The sequence below is a fragment of the Triticum urartu genome, chromosome 5 (genome assembly GCF_003073215.2).
Source record: "Triticum urartu cultivar G1812 chromosome 5, Tu2.1, whole genome shotgun sequence".
Lineage (NCBI taxonomy): Eukaryota > Viridiplantae > Streptophyta > Magnoliopsida > Poales > Poaceae > Triticum > Triticum urartu.
The window spans coordinates 265,656,156-265,675,182 of record NC_053026.1 but is presented as its reverse complement, the minus strand read 5'-3'; positions in this window follow the sequence as shown (position 1 = coordinate 265,675,182).

The window sequence follows — 19,027 nt, the reverse complement described above, 5'->3', positions numbered from 1 at the left end:
CTATAATTACCGAATGTTGTTCCTGTTGCTTCACAATATGTTAAAAATACCCGAGGTGAGATTAATTGGAATCCCCGTGAATCAACCATTTGTTCACTATGCTAGTTTCCTCGTTACGGGTTTTGTTCTCTTTTCTCGTTCCCACATTCCGGCATCCCCGTGATCAAATCTCGTTGTGTCTTCCCAGAAGATGATGGATACCATAACACCAAGAGAGGCCAAAGAATATCTCTCCATCCTCGGAGGAGCAAAGCCCAATATTGAGCTATCAAGTCACTTGTCATACTTTTCCATGAACCTGAAAGCTGTAGTAGCCACCCTGTTACGGATGACGTTTAACAAACCACAATGTTCATGAAGCAAGAATGAAGGAACTTGATACTCTCATGGTCTAAGTAATTATGTGAACGCTAACTTTATTTATGTTATTAATCATTAAATTTTGATAAATGTATCACACAGCATAACATCAATTTGGACCGATTCAACACAAGTGGTCTTCTAACATTGTGTACTCAAATTTTTTGGCATAGTCATGCCCATGATCAGGAAAATGTGACCATCATGCAACACTTGAGCTAATCATAGAAGCACGACTATGAGTATATTTTACCATTTATTATTCCACACGTGCAGATAGGTTTCTCTCTAAGACTTTGTGGATATACGGACTCCAGGACCATTGCAATTATAGCATGGAATGTAAACTTAATCACGAACATGGAGATAAATAATAGCTGTTATTATTCTTCTAGGGAATATCTCTTACTGGCACGACCATGCATGTTGAGTGGAGTTGATGCAAAAGGCGCACCTACAGTCCTCGTCTTGGGAAGAACGCGGCGGAGCACCAGTAGTCCAGCATGCCTCCCCTTGGGAAATGAGGAGCCAAGATGAGAGCGTCATTTATTTCCCCACAGTCTTCTGTCTCTTCCCTGACCGTCCAGACCACCATTCACACCCCTCTCCCACCGAATGCTCATTCCCACGATGGCCGCGGAAGCTCCACCACCAAACAAGCCGACCCTTCGGCCACCGTTGATGGCAACTTTTATATTGCAAGTTTGTTTGGGTATTACCGTACAATTGCATGGTTATCACCTCATTGGATTAACTAACTACAACCTCCAAAACAGTGTAATATCTGACAAATTACATATGTTCGTGATCATGAACAACTCAAATCAGATGAACGCTAGACAAGTCCACATATATTTTGATTTGTTGTTTAGTTTGGAAATCTTCAATATTACTTTTATTGAGCCACATATATTTTGTTATGTTGTTTAATTTAGAAATCTCTAGTAAGTATAGTACTAGCGAAAGTGTTATTCTGCACTCGAGCACATATGTGCTTCTTATCACACCCTCTATTCTCTCCTAGATCGCCAACCTAGCCCATATAGGCTTTTGTATAATTGATGTATCTCGTCAATTTTCAGAGCCGATGGCCTGCATCTGACAAGCAATAAAAGCAATGCCATCCGTTTAGGATATGCCTGCTCTGAACTGTGCTCATGAGATGGGCCATTAAACTAGATTCTGTTTCAACGGCGTTGGAGCCCATTTGTTACATCCCACAAGCCACTATTTCCAATCGCCAATTATCCCCTGCATCCCTGGTCAAATGATCTCTTAAATGAGCCACTATGTAAAACCAGTTTGATCCGTATAATAATATTTAGACTGCCTATGAAATGACTGCACTCCAAAGATGGAAATACTGTTCAAAGATTAGCAATAATATCTAAACATACAAATCTACAAACTACTGTCCAAAATCATCAATTTATGCAGTTCTAATAATTGATAAAATGTTTATTAATTTCTAGGAGTGATACACTCAGAACCCTCACATAAAAAAATACTATCTACACTCATCAATTTAGATTTCAGCTGATGGTGAAGCATCAGTGGACATATGATGAGTTCAGCAGATGTCTATGTTGGCAAAATGATACGATTAACTTATTCTTCATTTTTTCACAATAGAATTAAACACTAACGGCCTGCAAGTTGATACGTCTCCAATGTATCTATAATTTTTTATTGTTCCATGTTGTTATATTATGATTCTTGGATGTTTTATAATCATTTTATAGTCATTTTATTTCATTTTTTGATGCTAACGTACTGACATAGGGCCAATTGCCAATTGTTGTTTCTTGCATGTTTTTTACATCGCAAGTAATCGATATCAAATGGATTCCAATCGTAGTGAAACTTTTTGTCGATTTTTTCGACCAAAAGACATCCAATGGGCCAGAGAAGCGCCTGGGAGGTGCTCCGAGGGGAGCACAACCCACTAGGGCGCGCCTGGAGGCCCAGGCGCACCCTGGTGGGTTGTACCCACCTCGGGTGCCCCCCGTACCGCCTCTTTGCTCTATTAATACCCCAATATTCCAGAAACCCTAGGGGATTCGACAAAAATCAATTCCAGCCGCCGCAGTGTCCAGAACCACCAGATCCAATCTAGACACCATCACTGAGGGGTTCACCACTTCCATTGGTGCCTCTCTGATGATGCATGAGTAGTTCTTTGTAGACATTCGGGTCTGTAGTTAGTAGCTAGATGGATTCCTCTCTCTCTCGTTTGATTCTCAATACAATGGTCTCTTGGAGATCCATATGATGTAACTCTTTTTGCGGTGTGTTTGTTGGGATCCGATGAACTTTGAGTTTATGATCAGATCTATCTCTTTTTATCCATGGAAGTTATTTGAGTTTCTTTGATCTCTTATATGATGATTGCTTATAGCATCATATTTCTTCTCTTATATTTGGGTTTTGTTTGGCCAACTTGATCTATTTATCTTCCAATGGGAAGAGGTGCTTTATAGTGGGTTCGATCTTACGGTGCTTGATCCTAGTGACAGAAGGGGAACCGACACGTATGTATCATTACTACTAAGGCTAAAACGATGGGGTCTATTTCTACATAAATAGATCTTGTCTACATCATGTCATCGTTCTTATTGCATTACTCTATTTCTCCATGAACTTAATACACTAGAAGCATGCTGGATAGCGGTCGATGTGTGGAGTAATAGTAGCAGATGCCGGCAGGAGTCGGTCTACTAATCTTGGACGTGATGGCGATATAATGATCATTGCCTGGATATGCTTATGATTATTTGAAGTTCTATCAATTGCCCAGCAGTAATTCGTTTACCCAACTTTTTCTATTTTTCTCGCGAGAAGCCACTAGGGACATCTACTGTTCCCGGGTCTCTTTCTCATATTATTTGCCTTTGCGATCTATTTTATTTGCCTTTTATCTTCAGATCTATTAAACCCAAAAATAAAAAATACCTTGCTACAATTTATTTTATTTGGCATTGGATCTATCAACTTATTACAACTCTCTCACGTCCGTTTGCCAATTTCTGGCGCCACTACCCGGAAGGGATTGGCAACCCCTTTAATACTTCGGGTTGCGAGTATTTATTATTTGTGTGCAGGTGTTGTTTACATAGTGTTTCTTGGTTCTCATACTGGTTCGATAACCTTGGTCTCATCAGTGAGGGAAATGCCTACCGTCGTTGAGCTGCATCATCCCTTCCTCTCTGGGGAAATACCGACGTAGTTCTAGTAGACATCAAAAGGAATTTTTGGCGTCGTTGCCGGGGAGGATCATCTACATCTACTAGGTTCCTAATCACAAATCTCATCTCCTTGCAATTTACATTATTTTCCATTTGCCTCTCATTTTCCTCAACCCCACTTCACAAAAATTTCCGTTTTATTCGCCCTCTTTTTCATTCACCATTTTCTCGTTAGATCTATCCTTTGCTTGTAATCACGACTGACTTTGGTATGGTAGCAACAGATTATGTCCTAACTCGTAAGATTGGACGTACAGGCAATCTGGATGCTAAAACTTTTATCTTGGGGCAAGGGAATGTTATGGGAAAAGAACATATCCAAGAATTTTTCAATTGTGTGGCAAATCTAAGTCTTGATGATGCTCCTATACTTAGAACTACTAGATCTTATGCGGATGCTATTTCAGCACTAGTTCTGAAATATGAGACCAAATTTATCCGTATGCATCCTACTTTGCAAATATTTTTTTGAGCTTCCCGCTATAAGGAATCCTCAGGCTAAAAAGTTGGCCACTCTTGTTCTTATGAATGAGTTTGACTACATCATACGGGAAGCTAGGGGAATCTTTGATTTTATGGTATAAATCATGAAAAGCCCGTGGTAGATGAAATTCTTTACAATAGTGATTATGCATTAAGACATTATCTTGGGGATAATAAAATCTTTGATGAGAATCTTAAAAAGGAAGTCCTTATTCTAGATGTAATCCAACAAGTTTTCAATAATGTTAATACTCTTGGATTGTTGCAGGAAATCAACGGGGTTATGATAATGAGCAACTTAATAGTGCTACGGTTTCTATGGATAATATGTTTTATGTTGTTTTTACAAAATCCCATGATGAAAACACCTCTAAGGGAATTAAGAAGAAGGATGACAAAACTTAGATCCTCTCTTTATGCCAAGCTAAGGGCGTAAAACGATAGCGCTTGTTGGGAGGCAACCCAATGAATAAAATTTATTTTTTTATTTTTGCTTTCTGTTCTTGAGTGTTAGCGCTATTATGCTACTGTTATGATTGTGTTTTTTATGTTTCAATTAGTGTTTGTGCCAAGTAAAGCCTTTAGGATCTTCTTGGGTGATAGTTGTTTGATCTTGCATCAAAACAGGAACTTTCGTGCTCACAAAAACAATTCCCATTTCTAATAAGAGAGCGATAAAATACCAATTCTTTTTGCAGAAGATTAATATACAAATTTCGCAGGTTGTATTAAATTTGCAGAGTTTTTGGAGTTACAGAAGTATTCTAAATATCCAGATTGCTATAGATAGTTTTGTTTTTGACAGATTCTATTTTCTTTGCGTTGTGTGCTTGTTTGGATGATTCTATGGTTTTCTATGATGAGTTTTTGCCATGGAAAATTTGGAATACTGTAGATATAATGCAAGAATAAAATATGAATTGGTTTTCAATAGCGCTTATAGTAGTGATTTGTTTTCTTATACTAACAGATCTCATGAAAGTTTTGTTGAGTTTTGTGTGATTGAAGTTTTCAAGTTTTGGGTTATCTTACGATGGATGAAGGAATAAGGAGTAAGAAGTGCCTAAGCTTGGGGATGCCCATGGCACCCCAATCTTTTATCCAAAGCGAAGCAAGCAACTAAGCTTGGGGATGCCTCGAGTGGCGTCCCCTTTTTCTTCTAACGACCATCGGTATTTTACTTGAAGCTAAATTTTTATTTGTCACAAACTATGTGTTTTGCTTGGAGCGTCTAGTACGATATGAGTCTTTGCTTTCTTTGTTTTGTGTTTTTAGTCTTGATCCCTTTCTGGACACACCTATTTTAGAGAGCCAAAATTTTGTCATGACTTGTTAGAATTGCTCTCTATGCTTCACTCAAACTTTTATGAGCTATGGATTTGCTCTAGTGCTTCACTTATATCTTTTTGAGCACGGTGTGCTTTAGTATTTTTGAAGAAATGCTCTCTTGCTTAAATTAGATTTATTTGAGAGTTAGTAAAATTTTCAAGAAATTCTCTCTTCCTTCACTTAAATTAATTTGAGATAAAGAAATATTATGCTCATGATCTTCACTTACATTTGTTTGAGCTTATCAAAAGCAACACATGAAAATTAGTCCCAAAGTGATACATATCCAAGAAGGATATAATAATAACTTTCGTGAAGATCATTGGACAAAATAAACTTGGTTCTTAGTAATAGTTTTGAGATATGATCATGTGATATGTGAGTCATGTTGATGAGTAATTATGCTTTAGTAAGAATGTTGGTGTTAAGGTTTTCGATAACCTATGCAAGCACGAAAGTCAATAGTCATGCAATGACATTACATCCTACTTGTGGTGCATTATTCGGTGTTAATTATGCTTAACGTTCGCTTATGAGATTATTCATTCTTTGGTTGGTCTTATGCTAGCATTCATGCTTAACGTTCCCAATCTTATGCTAGCCTTCATTTTGCACTAAGTATGATCACTACTTATGCGTCCAAAATCCTTTAAACTAGTTTTGCTACATGAGTCCACTATACCTACCTAAATGCAGTATTCTTTTGCCGTTCTAAGTAAATTTGTTTGTGCCATCTCTAATATTCAAAATAAATTTCTGTTTTGTGTGCTCGTACCGCTTGCGAGGCGGTGAAGGGTGGCTAATATTTTCCATGCTAGATGTGTTATTCTCATGATGAGTGTTTATTCACTTGTCATTGCATGAGAGTAAGGCAAAGGTATTAGGGATGCCCAGTACTGAAATGAAAAATGAATTTACTTTATGTCGTCAAATAATAAATTCCTTGGAAAGTGTTGGTATGGAAGGCACCCATGGATACAGTTAGCCATGAAAAGTGAAAGTATGGTGGAAAAAGGAATAAACTTTAATTTCTGTTCGGGAACCGCCTATGATATATCTAGCATGGAAAGTGTTGGGAACTCTAAGTCATTTTTGTTGGTGGGAAAAGTATGCCTCTCAAAATGTTTTTATCTCTCAATATTCGCTTTGAGCTCTGGCACCTCTACAAATCCCTACTTCCCTCTACGAAGGGCCTTTCTTTTACTTTATGCAATTTTTTTGAGTCTCCATCTTCTCTTATAAAGCACCAAGTAGGGGGCACTATGATCGTACTTGAGCATTGAGTGTAGCTAATATGCAAGTGTGTTTCATCAATAGATCAATGATTGAGCATGATGGGCTAGGGATAACTTATTTTAGCGTTGATATTTTGAAAGACGTGGTTGCTTGTTGGTATGCCTGAGTATCTAAATTATCATGTCAAAACTAGACTATTGCTTTGAACAATATAAAAGTCCAAATGTCCATGCTATAAAGACAATAATATGAGATGACATGCTAGGCAGCATTCCACATCAAAAATTATGTTTTTATCATTTACCTACTCGAAGACGAGCAGGAATTAAGCTTGGGGATGCTGATACGTCTCCAACGTATCTACAATTTTTGATTGTTCAATGCTGTTATATAATCATTCTTGGATGTTTTATAATCATTTTATAGTCATTTTATATCATTTCTTGGTACTAACCTATTGACACAGTTCCAAGTGCCAGTTGTTGGTTTTTTGCATGTTTTTTACATCGCAGGTAATCAATATCAAATAGAGTCCAAACGCAGCGAAACTTTTTCTGTATTTTTTGGACCGGAAGACATCTAGTAGGCTGGAGAAGCACCTGGGGGTCAAGCGCGCCCTGGTGGGTTGTGCACATCTCGGGTGCCCCCGGACCGCCTCTTTTCTCTACAAATACCCCAATATTCAAGAAACCCTAGGGGAGTCAACAAAAATCAATTCGAGCCACCGTAGAGTCCAGAACCACCAGATCCAATCTAGACACCATCACACAGGGGTTCACCACTTCCATTGGTGCCTCTCCGATGATGTGTGAGTAGTTCTTTGTAGATCTTCGGGTCCGTAGTTCATAGCTAGATGGCTTCCTCTCTCTCATTTGATTCTCAATACAATGGTCTCTTGGAGATCCATATGATGTAACTCTTTTTACGGTGTGTTTGTTGGGATCCGTTGAACTTTGAGTTTATGATCAGATCTATCTCTTTTTATCCATGAAAGTTATTTGATTACCTTTGATCTCTTATATGCATGATTTCTTATAGCCTCGTATTTCTTCTCCGATATTTGGGTTTTGTTTGGCCAACTTGATCTATTTATCTTGCAATGGGAAGAGGTGCATTGTAGTGGGTTCGATCTTAGGGTGCTTGATTCCAGTGACAGATGGGGAACTGAGAGGTATGTATCATTGCTACTAAGGATAAAACGATGGAGTCTATTTGTACTTAAATATATCTTGTCTACATCATGTCATCGTTCTTATTGCACTACTCCGTTTCTCCATGAACTTAATACACTATAAGCATGCTGGATAGCGGCCGATGTGTGGAGTAATAGTAGTAAATGCAGGCAGGAGTCGGTCTACTAATCTTGGATGTGATGCCTATATAATGATCGTTGCTTGGATATCGTCATGATTATTTGAAGTTCTATCAATTGCCCAACAGTAATTCATTTACCCACCGTTTGCTATTTTTCTCGAGAGAAGCCACTAGTGAAATCAACGGCCCCGGGGTCTCTTTCTCATATTATTTGGCTTTGCGATCTATTTTAGTTGCCTTTTATTTTCAGATCTATTAAACCCAAAAATACAAAAATACCTTGCTACAATTTTATTTGGCATTCAATCTATCAAGTTATTACAACTCTCTCACGTCCGTTTTCCAATTTCTGGCGCCGCTACCCGAAAGGGATTGACAACCCCTTTAATACGTCGGGTTGCGAATATTTGTTATTTGTGTTGGTTCTCCTACTGGTTCGATAACCTTGTTCTCATCACTGGGGGAAATACCTACCATCGCTGCGCAGCATCATCCCTTCCTCTTTGGGGGAATACCGACAGAGTTCTAGCAGACATCACAAGTACTTAGAATGTCACACCTTTTAGAATTCATGTACTTCCTATTGCTTTTAGCTTTGCGTACCGCACTCATAGTTTACAAAACCACTTTTGCTACATGTATTAATATTCAGAATGCTTACGAAATGACTGAATATTGAAGATGGAAATACTTGATAAAATGTTTATTCATTAATTGCTAGAAGTGATATATTCAGAATCCTCACATAAAAATATTAAATCTATACTCATTAGTTCAGATTTCAGCCACTACTTCCATATTTTGTAGCACTAAAAATCCACATACCTTCGCATCCACCAAGGAGCTTTAGGGTCCATGTAACACCCCGAGACCGTTGTGCCAGGTGTCCTCCAGTTATTCGCTGTTGTTGCCTTGTCATTGCTTGCGTGTCATGCATTGCATATCATGTCATCATGTGCATTTCATTTGCATACATGTTCGTCTCATGCATCCGAGCATTTTCCCCGTTGGCCGTTTTGCATTCCGGCGCTCCTATGTCACCCGGTGCTTCTTTCTACCTTCTTTTCGTGTGAGGGTGTTAAACATTTCCGGATTGGACCGCGGCTTGTCATGCGGCCTTGGTTTACTACCGGTAGACCGCCTGTCAAGTTTCGTGTCATTTGGACTTCGTTTGATACTCCAACGGTTAACCGAGGGACCGAAAAGGCCTCGTGAGTGTTGCAGCCCAACACCCTTCCAAAGTGGACCAAAACCCACCTAAACCTGTTCCATCATCTAGAGCGTTCGATCACGATTGCGTGGCCGAAAACCGCACCTCATTTGGACTCTCCTAGCTCCCTCTACCTATAAATCTGTGCTCCCCTGCCGAAATTCGCGGATGAACCCTAAAAATTCCTCCCCCCGCGCCGTCGGACGCGTCCTCACCGCGCCAGACATGTCCGCCGCGTCGCCACCACGTCGCCTCGGCCAATAGAGAGCCGCCACGTCAGCCGGCCGCCGCGCCCAGCCACTCCCAGGCCGCCACGCATCCCCGCGACCAATTCCCCGCCGCGCGGGCCCGCCATGCCCTGATCTGGCCCGCGCCAGGCCGAACCGGGCCTGCTCCGCCGCTGCGCGAGCCCGCAACCACCGCCGCCTGGCTCCCGTGCCTGCGCCGCCTGAGAGCCTTGTCCCCGGCCACCGACTCCGGTGAGCCCTCGCCGGAGCTCGCCTTGCCCCGCCGCGGCGCCCTCCCCGCCGGCCACCGCCTCTGCCGCCGCAGCGTGCCGCGTGCCGCTGCATCGTTTGCCGCGCCCGCCGCCTCTGTTCATCGGCGTCAGCTGCCGCCGCCTCGCCGGCGTCATCCTCCGACGAGCCCCGCGCCTCCTTCCCCGTCTCCGGCCGCCGTCCCCGTTTTCTTCGGCGAGGTTCCGACCATCCTCGTCATCCGCACCAAAGGGGATTAGATCCACCAGTTACGGCATCCAAACGCCCGTCTCAGATCTGCACCGACCCGTCCCGCACCGCTCCGTCCCGTTGACTTTCTCCGAAGGTGAAATTTCTACTAAGTCCCCGATATTTCCAGTTTCAAATTCCCATGTTCATCATGTCGTAACTTCGCATCCGTTGCTCCGATTTGCGTGTGTAGCATATCAAAATGTTCGTCTCAGAAAGTATATCATTTCTTCTCATTCCATCATTTTCATTTGAGCTCATCTGGATGCCCGAAATGCTGTTGGAAGAGTGCTATTTGAGTTAATTGTCAGATCTGCTGCACCAAATAGCTATTTGTCATTTTTGCCATGATTAATGTGTGCATGATATGCTCCTGAGCTCTACATGTGTTTTGTTATATGCTTTTCCATCTTTACAGAGGTGCTTGCCCTGTATTTTTTTGATATGTGTGGTGACTAGAACAAGCTTGCCAAGTGGTGCATTCGTTAATGCTGATTTCAGGGACTTAGAAATATCACCAAGTCCTTGATCTGTTCTTATCAATATGCCATATGTTCATGTTGTTTCCTAGTGATCCATGCCTCTTTTGAGGATGATCAGTAAGGGTGTTTTGTTAATCTTGTAGTGCTCTATCCATCTATGTCTTTGTTTTCAATTATGGAGCACCCTAGCTTGAGTCATTCGAGCTCTACTTTTGCTATTTCGTGAATCTGGGCAGATTGTCTACTTGTTAGCGATTTTGCCGAGGATGTTGTAGTTGATCCGTGCATACTATGTTGTTGTTCTTGCCATGTCTAGCTTATATAATGTATATTCTTGATGGGTGTATGCTTAGTTTGTCTTGACATGCTCTGTAGTGAGTGCATCGAGCTCATTAACATGCCTACTTGATGTCTGATTTGCATGCTCCCGTTTTCACTAAGTCTGTGATCTGATTATGTTTTTGCCATGTTCACATGCTTGCAATTGTATTTTTTGATCCCTTTTGGCTCAAGGTCACTAAGGGACTTTTGTTAAGCTCTTTAAGTAGCTTCATGCCATGTCTTGCCTTGCCATGTTAAGTTCCTGTAGCTTATAGTTTTCATGTTCCAAAGTGTGCTACCTGATCTGAAATTCCAGGCTTGTGTTAATTTCACTTTTGCACTTTTGCACTTTTGCCATGCTTGTTTGAACCCGTTAATGGATGAATTGAACGTAGCTCAGTGTTCATCTTTGGTCAAGAATCTTGAGTGGATCCCTGCCATGTATTTTGTTGCCATGTTTGAGTGCTGTAGCATAATTATCTTGATGCATTTAGATGGCTACTTGCTGTTTATCGCAGATCGGTGCCATATTTGTTTTGCTTGCCATTTCCAAACCGTGCATCCGATTCCGGTGATCTTTATATCGATTTCAACCGAAATCACCTCACCTTTCCAGTGGCACTCTTGGATTTCCATGTTGAGGCCAGGTTCCATCATTCCTTTGCAAATCATGCATATGCATCGCATACCGCATCCCGCATATCATACCATGTTCATGTGTTGGTTGTTTACTATGTTGTGTTTCTTTCCGGTGTTTGCTTCTTCGGGCGGGTTGGTTCCGGTAACGCGTTTGTGAGGACCCGTTCGACTACGTCCGTTTGACTTCTTCATGGACTCGTTCTTCTTCCTTGCGGGATTTCAGGCAAGATGATCATACCCTCGAAATCACTTCTATCTTTGCTTGCTAGATGCTCGCTCTTTTGCTATGCCTATGCTGCGATACCTACCACTTGCTTATCATGCCTCCCATATTGTTGAACCAAGCCTCTAACCCACCTTGTCCTAGCAAACCGTTGTTTGGCTATGTTACCGCTTTGCTCAGCCCCTCTTATAGCGTTGTTAGTTGCAGGTGAAGATTGAAGTTTGTTCCTCGTTGGAACATGGAGATGTTGTTCCTTGTTGGAACATGTTTACTTGTTGGGATATCACAATATATCTTATTTAATTAATGCATCTATATACTTGGTAAAGGGTGGAAGGCTCGGCCTTATGCCTGGTGTTTTGTTCCACTTTTGCCGCCCTAGTTTCCGTCATATCGGTGTTATGTTCCCTTCCTGGATTTTGCGTTCCTTACGCGGTTGGGCTATTATGGGAACCCCTTGACAATTCGCCTTGAATAAAACTCTTCCAGCAATGCCCATCATTGGTTTTACCATTTGCCACCTAGCATTTTCTTTCCCTTGGGTTCTGCGGACTCAAGGGTCATCTTATTTAAACCCCCCTGGGCCAGTGCTCCTCTGAGTGTTGGTCCGACCGAGCAGACTGCGGGGCCACCTCGGGGAAACTTGAGGTTTGGTTTTACTCGTAGGATGTCTCATCTGAGTGTGCCCTGAGAACGAGATATGTGCAGCTCCTATCGGGATTTGTCGGCACATTCGGGCGGTGTTGCTGGATTTGTTTTAACTTGTCGAAGTTGTCTTGTAGAACCGGGATACCGAGTCTGATCGGAATGTCTCGGGAGAAGGTATATCCTTCGTTGACCGTGAGAGCTTGTCATGGGCTAAGTTGGGACTCCCCTGCAGGGATTTGAACTTTCGAAAGCCGTGCCCGTGGTTATGGGCAGATGGGAATTTGTTAACGTCCGGTTGTAGAAAACCTGAAGTTGACCTTAATTAAAATACATCAACCGCGTGTGTAACCGTGATGGTCTCTTTCCGGCGGTGTCCGGGAAGTGAACACGGTGTTGGAGTTATGCTTGACGTAGGTTGTTTTAGGATCACTTCTTGATCATACTTTATCGAACGTGCTTTGCCTTCTCTTCTCGCTCCCATTTGCGTATGTTAGCCACCATATATTCTAGTCGCTTGCTGCAGCTCCACCTCATACCTTGTACCCTTCCCATGAGCTTAAATAGTCTTGATCACGAGGGTGTGAGATTGCTGAGTCCCCGTGACTCACAGATACTTCCAAAACCAGTTTGCAGGTGCCGATGTTACCGTTCAGATGACGCAACCAAGCTCAAGGAGGAGCTCGATGAAGATCTTGTCCTTTGTGTTGTTTCATTCTAGTTGATCAGTAGTGGTGCCCAGTTGGGGTCGATCGGGGATCTGTGTAGCATTTGGGGGTAGTCTTCTTTTATTTTGGGTTCCGTAGTCGGACCTTGATTGTAACTGGTTGATGTAATGGTTTATTCATGTAATTGTGTGAAGTGGCGATTGTAAGCCAACTATGTATCTTTTCCCCTATTGTATTCCATGGGTTGTGTGCAGATTACCTCACTTGCGACATTGCTTTCAATGCGGTTATGCCTCTAAGTCGTGATTCGACACGTGGGAGATATAGCCGCATCGAGGGCGTTACAAGTTGGTATCAGAGCCTTCCCCGACCTTAGGAGCCCCCACTGCTTGATCGAATTAGTAGCCGTTGTTGAGTCTAGAAAAATGTTTCGAGTCATTTAGGAATTTTATATATCGGAGAGTTTAGGAATTCTTTTTACTCCCCAGTCCCTTCATCGCTCTGGTAAGGCATCCTGACATAGAGTTTTGACTCTTCTCTTCTCAAATTTCACTAAAATGTTTTTAGGATCACGCGGGTATCTCGGAATCGTTCCGATCGATTTGTGACGAGAACATTGTTCTTGGTGCCTCCTGTCATTTAGGGGTTGTGGCAGTGTCCCGGGGAGTTGAGCTCCGAGGTGTTGTCGTCACAATTTTATCGTTGCAGTTCTGGAATACCTGAGTTTAGTTCGCCGACATCGAAAATCTCTTTTATGCAGTTGTTGGTGAGATAACCTCGACGCCACCCAGTACTGGGCAGGAGTTCGGGAGTATTGCCGTAACTCGTATAACGGATGCTTTTCGAAGGTTAAGGTAAACGATTTCCGAAGGTTTCTTGGTTATGTGTTGAAGGATGGATACAACTGGATGTAGGATTTGTTAGTTTTGGGTGAGATATTATGCTTCCCATGTATCCCCAACACCTGATTGCATAACTGGGAAAATTTCGGGAGTTTATAAGTGGGAATTCAAGTAGCTCCTAGGATATCTTTCCGACAGATGTATGATATGAAATTGGGGTTCGACGTCTAGTGGTCCACCTATTCACAGTTGGTTTTACAGTGGTCTCGTTGTGTCTTAAAGAGTCCTTGACTATGCCGACTCGGGGACGCTTCGTATGTCATGTGCACTGCCTTGTACATGATGGTGCTGTACGATCGAGCCCGTGTAGGCCCCACCATGAAAACTTCGGACAAAATATCTATCATATGTTTGTTCCGGCTTATTCTGCAAGCCAATCCTTTGTTTGTTTTGAGTTGTGGTATTCGAGTTGCTTCGAAGTCAAATGTTGATTCCATACCTTTTCTAAACGGTGTTCTCATATTCCTATGTGAATACCAAATCCCTTCATATTAATTGAGATTGTCATGCCAATCCTTTTCAACCGGCGTGTTTCTCTTCAAGTGGATCCGATCATTTGAACATCCGCAAGATCAATTATCACTTCTTCTCAACGGTGTTTGTTTCATCCGTCTCCAAGTTGCCTTTGTTTTTTTCCCCCCCCCCCCCCCCCTTTTTTTTTTTCAAGGACTCAGATTTCTTAATCAAGTATCCTTTTATTATTGTGAAGTCTCTCCATTATTTTCCTTCATGTTCTTACCCGGTGATTCTCATGAAGATTCTAACGGAGCCTCAAGTTCATCATTATTCTCTCTTTTTCTTCTCCGGTGGATTCAAATCAAGCTTTCGGTGTTGATCTCATATCCCTTTTTCCTCATTTCAAATACCTTCTCATACCGGTGCACCTCATAATAATTCACTTCTCGCTATTCATTTGTTCGGGAGTGCGGAAGATATCTCAGAAGGCTCGTCTTGTCTTTCAAGATCAGTTCAACCTATTTCGAGATTGTTATCTCATTCAAGCCATTTAATTCAACCAGTGCATTCTCTCTTTTAAATCGTTATACAGTGTTTTCTTTTGAGTGGGCCCTAACCCACAGGTCTTCTCTTAGGATCTTACCTGACTCTTTTAATTCTACCGGAGTTATTCTCAAATTCATTTCAAAAGTTTGACGTAAGAATGATTCATCATCAGTCACATGTATTTCTCCAAGATCTTTTAAATTCTTTTCATCGTTGGCTCTACCTCTTCGTTTTGATTCTTCCGAAGTGTCTAAATAATTCATGGTGGTGTTTCTCGTCGTCATTCTCGGAGATTTGAAGTCCGAAGAAGAGTTTCTCTCAAATCTTGGCCCGTTCTCTCAAGATTCATGGTTCTAGCATTATGCCATCCTCTCATAATTGTTTTCGATTGTGAGATTTCTTTTCACCCATCCGGAGTAATTCAGAGTGTTTTCAGTTTGATTCTCCGGACCCCATCATCTCATAATTATTCATTCTCAACTTTCAGCTCTCTTTCTCCAAATCTTACCGGTGCATCATTCAAGTTTTCTCTAATCAGCTCGTGATCTCTTCGTTCTCATAGATCTAAATTCTCTCAGGCATCTTCATTCATTTGCTAATTCTTCCTGGTGTTTTGTTTATCTTCTCTTCGTTCATTTTAATTCTTACGGTGGTTCGTGCAAGATTCCTCTTCTTTTGTTATCATATCTATTTCTTTCGTTGTTTTTGATTCTACCGGCGGTTCGTTGAAGACTTTCTCAAGTTTGCGCTATAGCTATCTTAATCTTTCTATGAGGATAAGTAGTATGCCAAATCTGTTGCTTGTCAGCAATTAAATTGTCGAAGGATAAGCATAATGCAATTCTTATTGTTGTTTCATCCAAATGATTGATTCCTTATTCCGGAGGTTCATCAAAATTCTTGACTTCTTTTGTCCAGCTTTCTTTTCTGGAGCTCCAAGTTATTTCAATTATATCACCACGGAGATCTATATCTAAATCATTGCGAGGCTTCAATCTTATTCTTTTCATCAGTCAATTATTTTGGATCATTCTTTTATTACCGGAGTTCTTCATGAAGGTTCTACATGATGGTTCATCAAGGATTTAATCCCTTCTCAAAGTGTTCATTGAGATTCTTTTCAAAGGAGCTCAAGTTTTCTTCATCTTGCTATCCGGAGTGCATTTCTTTCTACCGTATCATTGGAGGTGGTTTTACATCATTCTTGATAATTTGAGTTCATGCTTCATGATTCACACATTGTTAAGAATGAGGTATTTTAAATCCATCAACCTATTCATTGGAATGGTTTTGGGTTATATTTCACCTAAAGCCTTCCCTGAGGATTGTTGCTATCCATGGTGCTTATAAAGGACCCAAGATCTTCTTTATCCTCCCGGTGAAATATTTTCTCATCTCCTTGGTCATACCAATCCAATTCTTTATCCCGTGAGTGGCAGGTTGTCACCTCATAACTTGAGTTGTATTCCATAAGACCATATCAAGCTTATTCTTTTCGTTGTTGGTTTTCCAACAACTACGTTCTAGCTTTTGTTGTAAGCGTGCTCCCTCAAGATCGTGTTTCCCTTCGTTCACTCCATTCCATTCTTACTTTTGTTCCGAAGTCATTGTGATGTTGCTATCTTCAACCTTTCTTTTTGTTCTTGTCGGGACCTTGTTCCTTTCTTGCTTATCCATCTAACTGGAGCGTGGTGTCATATCTTATAGTTCTTCTCGCCTTATCAAGCCTTGCATATCTTCTCAACCGGAGTGCCATCTGAAATCGTTCTTACCCATTGTGCCATTCTTTCATTAGTTCCGGAGGCAGTGTGTTGTTGATTTCATCAAGTATCCTCTCGTCTTGTAAAGTTCTAGTTAATTCCTTCCATTTTCAGTCAGAGTGCTGTCCAAATTATATCATTCTTATTCCCTCTCTATTTTGTTTTGACCGGAGTGGCTTCAATGTCTATCTTGTCACTTAAGCTCGTCTTTTTCGCCGTATTTCTGACTCCTTGGCTAACGGAGTGTTTTCCACTTTGTTCATCTCCGTTGTATTATTCTTTTCAAATTGTTCAACCTCTCAAGGCTCGTGGTTTCACTCATTTGTGAAAGGAGCAACTTAGCCTTACCTCTTCTTTTTTTCCTCCGTTTTTCCCTCCGGTGCCGTTCTAGATCTCGGGACGAGATCCTCTCGTAGTGGTGGAGTGTTGTAACACCCCGAGACCGTTGTGCCTGGTGTCCTCCAGTTATTCGCTGTTGGTGCCTTTTCATTGCTTGCGTGTCATACATTGCATATCATGTCATCATGTGCATTTCATTTGCATACATGTTCGTCTCATGCATCCGAGCATTTTCCCCGTTGGCCGTTTTGCATTCTGGCGCTCCTATGTCACCCGGTGCTTCTTTCTACCTTCTTTTCGTGTGCGGGTGTTAAACATTTCCGGATTGGACCGAGGCTTGTCATGCGGCCTTGGTTTACAACCGGTAGACCGCCTGTCAAGTTTCGTGTCATTTGGACTTCGTTTGATACTCCAACGGTTAACCGAGGGACCGAAAAGGCCTCGTGAGTGTTGCAGCCCAACACCCTTCCAAAGCGGCCCAAAATCCACCTAAACCTGTTCCATCATCTAGAGCGTTTGATCACGATCGCGTGGCCGAAAACCGCACCTCATTTGGACTCTCCTAGCTCCCTCTACCTATAAATATGTGCCCCCCTCCCGAAATTCGCGGATGAACCCTAAAAATTCCTCCCCTCGCGCCGCCGGACGCGTCATCACCGCGCCAGACATGTCTGCCGCGCCTCCACCACGTCGCCTCGGCCAATAGCGAGCCGCCACATCAGCCGGCCGCCGCGCCCAGCCACTCCCAGGCCGCCACGCGTCCCCGCGCCCACTTCCCCGCCGCGCGTGCCCTCCATGCCCAGATCCGACCCGCGCCGGGCCGAATCGGGCCTGCTCCGCCGCCGCGCGAGTCCGCAGCCACCGCCGCCTGGCTCCCGTGCCTACGCCGCCTGAGAGCCTCGTCGCCGGCCACCGACTCCGGTGAGCCCTCGCCGGAGCTCGCCTTGCCCTGCCGCGGCGCCCTCTCCGCCGGCCACCGCCTCCGCCGCCGCAGCGTGCCGCGCGCCGCCGCCTCGTTCGCCGCGCCCGCCGCCTCTGTTCGCCGGCGTCAGCTGTTGCCGCCTCGCCGGCGTCCTCCTCCAACGAGCCCCGTGCCTCCTTCTCCGTCTCCGGCCGCCGTCCCCATTTTCTTCGGCAAGGTTCCGGCCATCCTCGTCATCCGCACCAAAGGGGATCAGATCCACCAGTTCCGGCATCCAAACGCCCGTCTCAGATCTGCACCGAGCCATCCCGCACCGCTCCGTCCCGTTGACTTTCTCTGGAGGTGAAATTTCTACTAAGTCCCCGATATTTCCAGTTTCAAATTCCCATCTTCATCATGTCATAACTTTGCATCCGTAGCTCCGATTTCCGCGTGTAGCATATCAAAATGTTCGCCTCAGAGAGTACATCATTTCATCTCACTCCATAATTTTCATTTGAGCTCATCTGGATGCCCGAAATGCTGTTGGAAGAGTGCTTTTTGAGTTAATTGTCAGATCTGCTGCACCAAATAGCTATTTGTCATTTTTGCCATGATTAATGTGTGCATGATATGCTCCTGAGCTCTACATGTGTTTTGTTATATGCTTTTCCATCTTTACGGAGGTGCTTGCCATGTATTTTTGTGATATGTGCAGTGACTAGAACAAGCTTGCAAAGTGGTGCATTCGTTAATGCTGATTTCAGGGACTTAGAAATATCACCAAGTCCTTGATCTGTTCTTATCAATTTGCCATATGTTCATGTTGTTTCCTAGTGATCCGTGCCTCTTTTGAGGATGATCAGTAAGGGTGTTTTGTTAATCTTGTAGTGCTCTATCCATCCATGTATTTTTTTGCAATTATGGAGCACCCTAGCTTGAGTCATTCGAGCTCTACTTTTGCTATTTCGTGAATCTGGGCAGATTGTCTACTTGTTAGCGATTTTGCCGTGGATGTTGTAGTTGATCCGTGCATGCTATGTTGTTATTCTTGCCATGTCTAGCTTATATAATGTGTATTCTTGATGGGTGTATGCTTAGTTTGTCTTGACATGCTCTGTAGTGAGTGCATCGAGCTCGTAAACATGCCTACTTGATGTCTATTTTGCATGCTCTAGTTTTCACGAAGTCTGTGATCTGATTATGTTTTTTCCATGTTCACATGCTTGCAATTGTATTTTCT